Genomic DNA, 10,164 nt, shown 5'->3' with positions numbered 1-10,164 from the left:
CTCATCTTGGTGACACATCCCTTCATTAATTATGGATACTTCTGGAAGCGTGCTTCACCTCTGCTCTCCAGCTCATAGTTTGTTCAGGTAAATTCTAATGATGCTACATGAACAACAAAATAAAGTCCTGGATGTAGTAAGTACTTCTTTTTCTCCTCTTAATCGATAGGTTCCTATGCATACAAATACCTAGGGAAGTATTTTCCAGTCAGCTCAAAAGAGTGCTTTGAGACAGATTGTCAGGAGACGAAACCTGGCATAGTTTTAATAAAATCAACAATTTTCACAGTTAATTTTGACTCACATTATTCTTTTTAATTTTCTGCCTGCACTACACTACCTTCTTTAATTTTTGATAGTCTGGCTTTATGTATTTTTTTGTAGATTACGGAAAGATTTTAGGACTTCTTTTTTTAAAAAAAGCAATTTCCAATGTTTATACTTACTTGAGATAAAAGAGAGCCCAGGTAATTTATTTTGACAAGAAAACAATTGGGTTTTGTCATAAAAGCTTAATGTTACCTGCAAAATCAACATTCTCAGTAATTCGTTACATTCTTACATTCCTTAAATGACCTTGTGAAACACCTGTAACAAAAGTAATAGATTAAAATTTTCTCTTACTGATCATAACTAGAGATCTTCTCATTCACTTTTAATAAGAAATATTTAGAAAATAAACCCCTCCAAAATAGGAACTTATATATTTATTAATGTTTTTTTTAAAGTATTCAGCTCAGATTTTTTCTGTGTATTGTTTCAACAACCTACAGTGAAAAATTATGTTATACTAATGCAGACATGTATAAGAATTTTCTGCTTACCCATCTTAATACCTCTTTACTACTAAATATAGTTATTATGGTTAAAGTCATTTTTTTAAAAGCAAATCAACCACAAGAATTTTAATAAGAATTTACAGAGTGGTTTTTGTTGGTTCTCTTTTTTTTTTTTTTTTTTTGAAATGCAGCTTTTTTTCTCCTCAGTATTTAACAACATAGTTACCTCTTACTATGTGAAGCTACATATATCATCGTTTTGGTGATCACAAACTTAAGTAAAATGCTTATGGATTGTTCCTAACTTTCACTTCACAGTGTTACGAACTGCTTACATATTATTGTTATATAGTGTATATACTGTATAATGTTGCTAACATTTTTTTAATATGCTTCTATTTGGGCTCAGGGCAAGCCAACATTATGTCCTGATTAATGCATTCCTACTTTATGGATGTTACAGGCCTCTGCTTTCACTAAAATTTGCTCCTGAAAAAGTAGTAATGTTGCTCAAAAAATAATACTTGATCTAAATAGTAGTAACCAAACTTTACTTTGGTCTTGCAATTTTAAAATACACATTGTTAAGGACTGTCAGAAAGCATGACTGTCACAATATTGTTTTCCCATTACAGCAGCTGAATTTTGTCTTTCATCTCTCTATAACTGTGCAGCTGCAAGTCACTGTATTATATGCAGTTTTTGTTAGCAGGTAAATCCAAGCAAGCCAGGGGAGTTATTGCCTTAAAGGATATAGGACTTACTGTGGGATGCAGAGAAAGATGTTTTTGAAATAGAGCAGAGAGTCTGGAGATTGTACACCAATTTTTATGGAATGGTGGGGGGATTAAGACCAACCAGAAAAGAACAAGCTTGGGAAAAGGAGCATGACAGGGACAGATCATGTATTAGCAGAAGCTGGTCATTATATTTGTCGGACTGAGTGCTAGTGTGATCACCACAGTCTGTCCTACATTCTTACTAAATCCTATTTCTAACATCTTCTATGTGAATGCCCTTCTTATTTTGAGCCTCTGTTTGTGAACATCACGTTGGACCAGCCCGTAAGTAGGACAAGATCTATGGGTGCCAGCTATTAGGGAGTGTGCTGCTTTCTCTGTATGTGTGTTTGTGTGAAACTACTACAGAACATTAAGCTGGTCATCTTCAGGTATTTGGAACAAAGATCACACAAGGTAGTGGAAGAAAAAAGAAGGGGAAGAAAAACTTAAGTACAGATCAGTAGAAAACAAATATTTTCTTTTGACTTCCTAGGAATTTTTACTTGGAAAATACCTGCCTAAGTCTAGATTCTGAATGTTTTCCTACTCTAAAACATAAGTAAATATCTTGCAAAGATTGAAATGGCTTCCAGTGGCTAAATGCCTTTTGTTGAATAAGAAAATTTGACCTAATCATATCTGTATTCTTTCCATAAATAAAAACTCAGTGAAGTACAGATAATGCCTCAAAGGTTTATATGAAAGTCTGGTTAAAGAAGTAAAATTTTGTATATGAAAATAATCTCTGGTTTCTGGATCTGCGAATTGTGTCAGTTCTTTGTATTTACACCATGGATCATAGAATCACAGAAGGGTTGAGGTTGGAAGGCAGCTCTGGAGGTCCTCTGGTCTAACCCCACCCTGCACAAGCACGGCCACTTAGAACCAGTTGCCCACAACCACATCCAGATGACTTTTGAATATTTCCAAGGATAGAGACTCCACAACATTCCTGGGCAACCTGTGTCAGTGTTTGGTCACCCTCACAGTAAAAAAAGTTTCCTGAAGGTTTTTACTGTGCGGATGACTGCACACTACAACAGGCTGAATTTTGGAGTTATAATGTATATATAGATGTCAAGGCTGTATATATATTACAGAGGTAGAAGTCATATATATAGATGTGCAGGTTATACTGAATATACAAAAGCTGCATGAGTCATACCAATGCACAATTTAAACAAATGCTTTTTTTTTTTTTTTATTACATATGCCTGCAGTATATTCAAAAAATAAATTCTGTTTGCAGTAATCACATTGATATTGAGATTTTCTGAACTAAAATAATACACTGTCACACAATGTTTTCTTTTTACCAGTCTCCTCTAAGTGAACATAAATCTTAACCACTAGTGATATAACATAAACATATATATTGACTTTTTTAAGAGAAAAAAATTATCAAAAAAATGGCAGCTACAAGTATGAAACTGCTACAGTCTACATCCAAATGCATTAAGAGCCAAGTGGCTATAAAGCCTACACTCCACTTAGTTACTAATGTTTTGGAAAAGAACTAGTTCCAGAGAGTCCATCACATAACTGTATCGTTCTTTTCCATTAGGCAAACCAAAAGATTATTATTCAGTATTAAAATACTGTTGATCAAACACCTTTAGAGTTTCAAGCAATTCTATTTTTGCTCTAATGTCTCGAAAGTCTCACAGATATTTATCCAGCTAAAAATTTTTAATCCCTTTTTTTGTTGTTGATTTTTTTTCCTTTCCTTTTTGTCTTAAAGATAAAGGAGTTGCAATTTGCTTCTTTGAGTATAATATCAAATAGAACTTTTAGAAACATGAGTGACTTAGGACTTTCATATCTAACTTCCCCAAATGTAACATATATACAGTTACACTTAATTTAAAACTTGTGTGAGACTGTAAGTGCATCTGTGTGTGCTCCTGTAAAAATTCCTACAGAATACAATTTCATCTCTGGCTAGTAAAATGTGTGGTGTAACATGAAAAGACTGTAAGTAGTATGTGAAGAACAAATAGCCAATTTAGCCTAATCTACATCTCTCTGAATAAATAAAATATGATTATTCCATTAGTCATAGTGCTGATAAAGGATACATATATGATTTTTGTGTATGTATGTGTATGTCCATATATATATGGCTATATATTCATAGTACTTTTGATAGGTGCCATAGAAGATTCTTGATTACTGAAAGGTGAAAGGAAAACCTAAATTTACATACAAATTTAGAAGAAAAAGGAAAAAAAGCCTCACCAAACCAAAGAACAGCAACAACAACAAATTGAATGACCAGTTTAGACTTGGCATTAAAATAAATTACTAGTGAACTGTGCCTGAGGGTTTGAAGTTTTCATGTTAAATTATACATTCAGTTGTTCATGACTCTGATGCTTCCTTATTTTTTAAGACTCAATGCATCTCAGACATTACAGTATGATATATGCCTTGCAAAGTATCTTAAGCTTTTTATGCATTTAAAAGATATATTTTGGGGAAAAATGGATTAATTTTATAATTATAAAATTTATTAATCTGGGAAAAGTTTAAAGGAACATTAATCATGAACAAAAAGTTGGTTTTCTACCTATCTATTTTCTGATTATTTTATAATACATTGTACAATAACAATTATATAATTATACATTGTATAATAAAAATTCACAATTACATTGCAAAATTAATTTGGTAAACAAATGGACCAAATCAGAATTAGTTTTTTAAGAAAATGAACATTTTTTCCTGACAAAAATGAGATGTTGGTACTTGTGCAGTTTTGTTGAGAAAACTCTTAGGTGTTTATTACTCTTCCTGTAACTTGGGTGAAGTTGCTCATCAGATTTGATATGAAGAAGGAATCTCTTCTCAGTCAGGTTAGCAAGAACTGAATACTTTTCTATGTTTTCCCCTAAAGCTTGTAGCCCACTAGTATTTCCAAGATTATGTGACATTTTCCCTTAGTAAATTCTCCATTATTGATAACAACTGTTTCTCCTGTTTTATTATGATGGTACTCCGTAGTTTTCAGTCTTTGGCTATCTTCTGCTAAAGCTCTGAAGTTTGCTGGAGGGTGGGTATGCTCATATTTCATGAATAGAGCCATATCAATCTGTTACCAGAAATGGGAAGAGATGGAGTTACCAGATGCTATTTGTGAAGTTTGTTGAGAAATATGGTTTAGTGCACACTCAGTTATCCTGCTGGCTCAAACCCGTGTGGTGGGAAACTACACAGTATGTTGTGGAGTAGCATATACATACTCAGTCCTCAGCCTTTCCATCAAGTTTCCCACAAGAATAAAACATTGTTTTTAAAATAAGTTTTCAGTTCTGGAATAGCTACAAAAAAACCCAAAGATTTTTCTTCGAACAATGCAAACTCAAATAACTGAAGATTTTCCAATGAACTGTTGAATTATAGTGATATACCTTTAAAATTCTTTCTTAAGTAAGATCTAAGCTTGTTCTCTCAAAAGGTGTAAAAACCAAAGACAAGATGGCACATTCATCTCCCAATTACTATAATTTTAAATATAGGGATTTTCACTCAGTAATATAAATGAAAATAAGTTGGGTTTATAGTATATAAAAAAGTATTCTACTTCACTGAAGACTTTTAGAATGTGAAGTCAAATGTGTGAATTACTTCAGCAAAACTAATTCACCTGGTTCTATGTATCTATCAAGAGGTGACAGAAATTTAAGTATAGATATTATTATTAATTTCTTATTTCTATAATGAGATAGATGAACATTTAATTACAAATATTAAATTGAACTTTTCATGAGTAAGAGGTCTTATGTCCAGATCTGCATCTAAATTTCCTTTCCAAACAGAAATTAGACTTGAACATAATACATTACTGTAAAGTAGAAATGGCTATGTGACCTTTAAGTTTTCTAAGTACTCTCCTAATTGTCTGTGTGATACATTCTCATTACTGTTACCTTATACTGAGACTGTAAGACTCACAGTGTCTTTCATATAAGTTGTACACAATAGAAAAGACCAAAACTGAAGCATAATAAAAATTAAGGTGAAGACCCAATAAAACAGCATGCTTTCAAGTCTTACTCTAATGACCTACATTCTTGCCTTTTGACATTTCAGTGATTGGAAAGTTCAACGTAATTTTAACTTACTCAGCAAATACTTATACTGCTTTATTAAGGAATTAAAATTTTGCTTCAGTTATAGGAGGTGGTTTTACTTAACAAAATTTTAACTCCACACAATGAAACTTTATAGTCTCGCTCAAAATGCAAGGTTTTGGGTGGACAGCACATAATATCAAACCAGTTTTCAAATTTATTTCTAAAAGATTGCATCTGAGAGATATTTTGAAAATTATGAACAACACTTATATTTCTCCTCCTCCATTTGTAGCTCACAACCTTTCCCTTCTCTGCCTCCCCACTTGCAGCTCTAAAGAATTCACAAGAGGACTTGTGACTTCTGTCAACAAGAAGAGGTCTTTTTATCCTTCAGCGTGTTTTCAGAGAGGAATGAGTTGTGCTAGGGAAGGCATTTGGGCCAGCCATGCCTGACTGGAACCTTAAGGAGAAATTGGAAATGATGGCTAAAAGCAGTGGTGGGCTCCCTTCTGAAAGACCTACTCTCTTCAAAGGTTTGCTGCATCTTTTGGACCAAGGACACGACAGACTGATTGCCAAAACTTGTCTAGCACTGCAACTACAGCTCTGCAACAAGTGTAATGCTAAGGAAAATCGTGAGCAGATCAAAGGTAATCAGAGGTCTCTGTGGGACAGGATGAAGGCAATTGAGGCCTGCTGGTATATTGTTTTTAAACAGCTAGAACAAATCTCTTGATCACAGAAACTGACTCTTACGGGAGACTCTAAGAACTCCAGATCTTGTAGAGAGGGCAGTATGGTGGTGCTGTCCAGTGCCAGGGAGTGATACAGGTACTGGATGGGCCAAAAAGAGAAGGTGCTTCACAGAGTCTGCTAATGACAAACAAAGAAGAACTGGCCAAGGACATGGTAATCAATGGCAGCCTTGGCTGCTGTGACCATGAGACAGTAGAGTTTAATGTCCTGAGGAAAGCAAAAGGCAGACCAAATACCCTGGGGTGCAGAAGGATGGATACTGGTTTGCTCATGACCTGAAAAGTTCCCTTCCTTGAGAGGTTGCCCTGAAGGGCAAAGGATCCCATGAGAGCTGGCCTGGCTTCAAGGACAGCCTCCTCAATGGCTAGAAGATCTCATCCTCAGTGTAAGAAAACAAACTGTATTATGAAAAGGTCAACTTGGCCCAGTAAGAAGTGCCTGACTCAGCCTACACGCAAAAAGGAAGTGGATGAGAGGTGGAAAAAGGAAAGATTACTGAGGAGGACTATAAATGTAACACATGAGCATGTGCTGGGCGCAACAGAGGGAACAAGGGGAATTAGGAAAACCAAAGTTCAGCTGCAGTTGAAACTGGTGAAGGATGTGAAAGGAAATGGGAAGGACCTGAGCAGTCTCAGAGGCAATGAAAGTAAGCCAAGGAGAATACTGACCCTCTGACAAAAGGGAAAGGAAAGATAGTGATGGAGGACATGGAGAAGGCTGAGGTACTCAAGTCCTTCTTTTCCTCACCATCTACTGGCCTGGTTTGCAGTCCCAGGTTACCACGTTCAGTTGCCAAGCTTGTGGGAGAGAAGTACTTCCCTCCTAACACAGGCTTGAATTAGAAGCTGGAAATACAAAAGTTCACAGCCCCTGAAAGGATGCATCCAAGACTGCCGAAAGACCTGGTTGATATCATTATGAGGCAGCCTTCTCCCACTCTGCACAGGTAATTGCAATTGCAGAAGGTCTTGATAACTGGGGAAAGGCAAATGCCATTTCTGCATTCAAAACAGGCAAGAAGAAGATTTGGGGGTACTATAGTCTTTGGGAAGATCAGAGAGCAAATACACCTGAAAGCTATATTAAGGCACATGAAGAACAGGAAGGCAACTGGGAATACTGGCATGTATTTACAAAGGGAAAACTGTGTGTAACCAACCAAAATATTCTGTATGATGAGATAACTGATGCACTGTCTGAGAATGGAACAGTGGATGTCATTTACTTTCACTTTAGCAAGGCTTTTGATACAGCCTCCTGTAGCTAACAGAAACCTTGTGATTTACAACAAAGGCAAATGCAAAATCCTACATCTCTGGCAGAACAACTTATTTTCCGTACAGTCTGGGAACTAACTGGATAGGTAGCAGTTCTGCAGAAAAGGAGCTGGGGATATTGGTTAACAGCTCATTGACTGAAAACCAGCAGTGTACCCATGCGGTATATCTTATACCATTTTAGTGAAAGTATAGCCAGCATATCACAGTACATATTTTTTCTGGCATTTGTGAAACCACAACTTGAGGGCAGTTTTGGGCTCCTAAGTACAAAAAAAAGATACGGACATATTGAAGTAGATCCAGAGGTGGATCTCCAAGGTTATCAGGACTCAAGCCCATTATGGGTAAGGCAAGGCTGAGAGAGCTGAGTTTGTTCATTCTAAAAAAAAAAAGCTAGTGAGAGGAATGTTGTGTTGTCTTCAGCTACCTAATAGAATGCTAGAGAGAAAAAGAAGCATGACTTCCTTTGGAGTAATATGACAGGAGGGAACAGGCAAAAGTTGCAACACAGGAAATTTTTCACAGAAGTGTGGTCAAGCATTAGAACAAGTTTCCCTGACAGGTTGATGGAATCTGCACCCCTGAAGATATTTACAACTAAAACTGGAGATGACCCTTGAGGACCTATCTAACTTTGGTTCTACATCTGACCTCAGAGTTGGCTCTGGTTTGGGAGAGTGTTTGATCCAGCTGACCTCCAGAGGTCTCTTCCAAACTAAACTGTTTTATGATTCTAAGTTTCATCTTCCCAGACCAGTTCTTTACAAGAAAAAAATTACTAATTTTTCTTCTAACAAACTTTCTAATAATCATTCCCCAATGAAAAATTATAATTCTGTCCAATTTATATTCTTGCCTGAATGAAAATATGTCTGGTATCTAAACACATACTTTTTCAATGTTTTGTTATTTTTGCATGCTTCATGTTAAAAATAAAAATGCTGTTAATGGTCACCTCTACATTCCAACAAACAAATTTGGTTTTGCTGCATGATAATCCTTTGCATAATCTGTCTTGTTCCCTGCAAGTAATTTTCCCCTTGCTGCTTGTTTTTATAAATCACTGACTATGAGTAACTACCTGACAGTTGGTAACAATGGGGAAGACGTTGCTGTGGAAATTGGATAGCGTTAAGCAGTGAATTTTCAGCCACAGTATGATTGCAGTATTTTATGTTTGAAATACAGCTGCAACATCTCTAAGGGGCAATCTAGAATTATTATGAAGTAGTTAAGTAAAACATACCGGAACATGAGTTAGTTATAGTAATGGAGTAAAAATAAATAAATAAAAATATATACAGCTAAATATGATAGAAGCTATGATAATATCTTCCTCATTTTTTTCAGTCATGAATTATTTAGGAGCACAATGACTGAATTAAACATGAAAGATTTACCAATAGGTCTGTTGGAAAGATGCTGAATGGAAAAAAACTGTATTAAGAAACAATGTCAAGTGCATAATGTTGACCTTCTTATCAAGTTTCACTTTAATGCTTCAGAGGTTCCTCTTGATTAAAAACTTCTATCATACATGAAAAAAAATGTGGGCAGAATAACACAGAAGCAAATTAGCACAGTAGAAGACATACAGCAGTGTAGATTATTATTAAACAGGTTTCTTTACTGATATTTGCTCCTTCATGTCAACATTTGAACATTAGACATCTATCTTCTAACAAGAAGCTTTGAAGCTTAAGTGTCATGATATCTACCTTCCTTCCTTTGGTTGACAATTGCTTGACTGACAGCTGAATTTGCCTAGCAAGTGTCTATATCATCAACACTGGAATTAGAGTACATGCAATAAAGCCGTGTTGATTTTTTTCCCTTGTACAAACATACAGTATAAGAGAAAGAGTGCATGACATACTCTGCCCCCCTGCCCCTTTCTTTTTATTTGACAAGGTTTTCATGGTTTCACTTTCTTCTTCTCTTTTAAGCACAGGTCTTCTGTTTTTCAGAATTTGGGAACGTAAATTTTATGCATCATCCACTCACACTACCATTCCATCTGCTCCCTAAGATGTATGTATAACAAGTGAAAAAACTTCCTTTGTCACAGGTATTAGAATCTTGAGAACTTTCTAATTAGAATGAAGTAAAAAAAACATTTACCTGTCTGTCTACTTAATGTGATGTCCTTCTGAAAGACAAGAAATGAAAATGAAAAAATATAGCTCAGACTTGGGGAAAAAAATGCCTCCATTGAAATTTTTGAGGGAATGGTTACTTGGGAAAATTTTATTGATATAGCAATGGCTGGCTTGAAAAATAAAATATCAAAAATCACACTTTTTTTATTTTTTTAATTTCATTTGAAATTAAAAACATAAAAGTATACAGGTATATATTTGTTCATATACTCTGAAATGTTAACCAAACCACAATGAAATTACCCTTTAGAGAATTAAAAAAAAAAAAAAGAAGAATGGTTTGAAGATAAAAATATTAAACCAGGTCTACAGAATGTTATTAATAGGAA

Source organism: Egretta garzetta, unplaced genomic scaffold (genome assembly GCF_000687185.1).
Source record: "Egretta garzetta isolate BGI_Z169 unplaced genomic scaffold, ASM68718v1 scaffold543, whole genome shotgun sequence".
NCBI lineage: Eukaryota > Metazoa > Chordata > Aves > Pelecaniformes > Ardeidae > Egretta > Egretta garzetta.
This window is presented reverse-complemented; position numbering follows the sequence as displayed.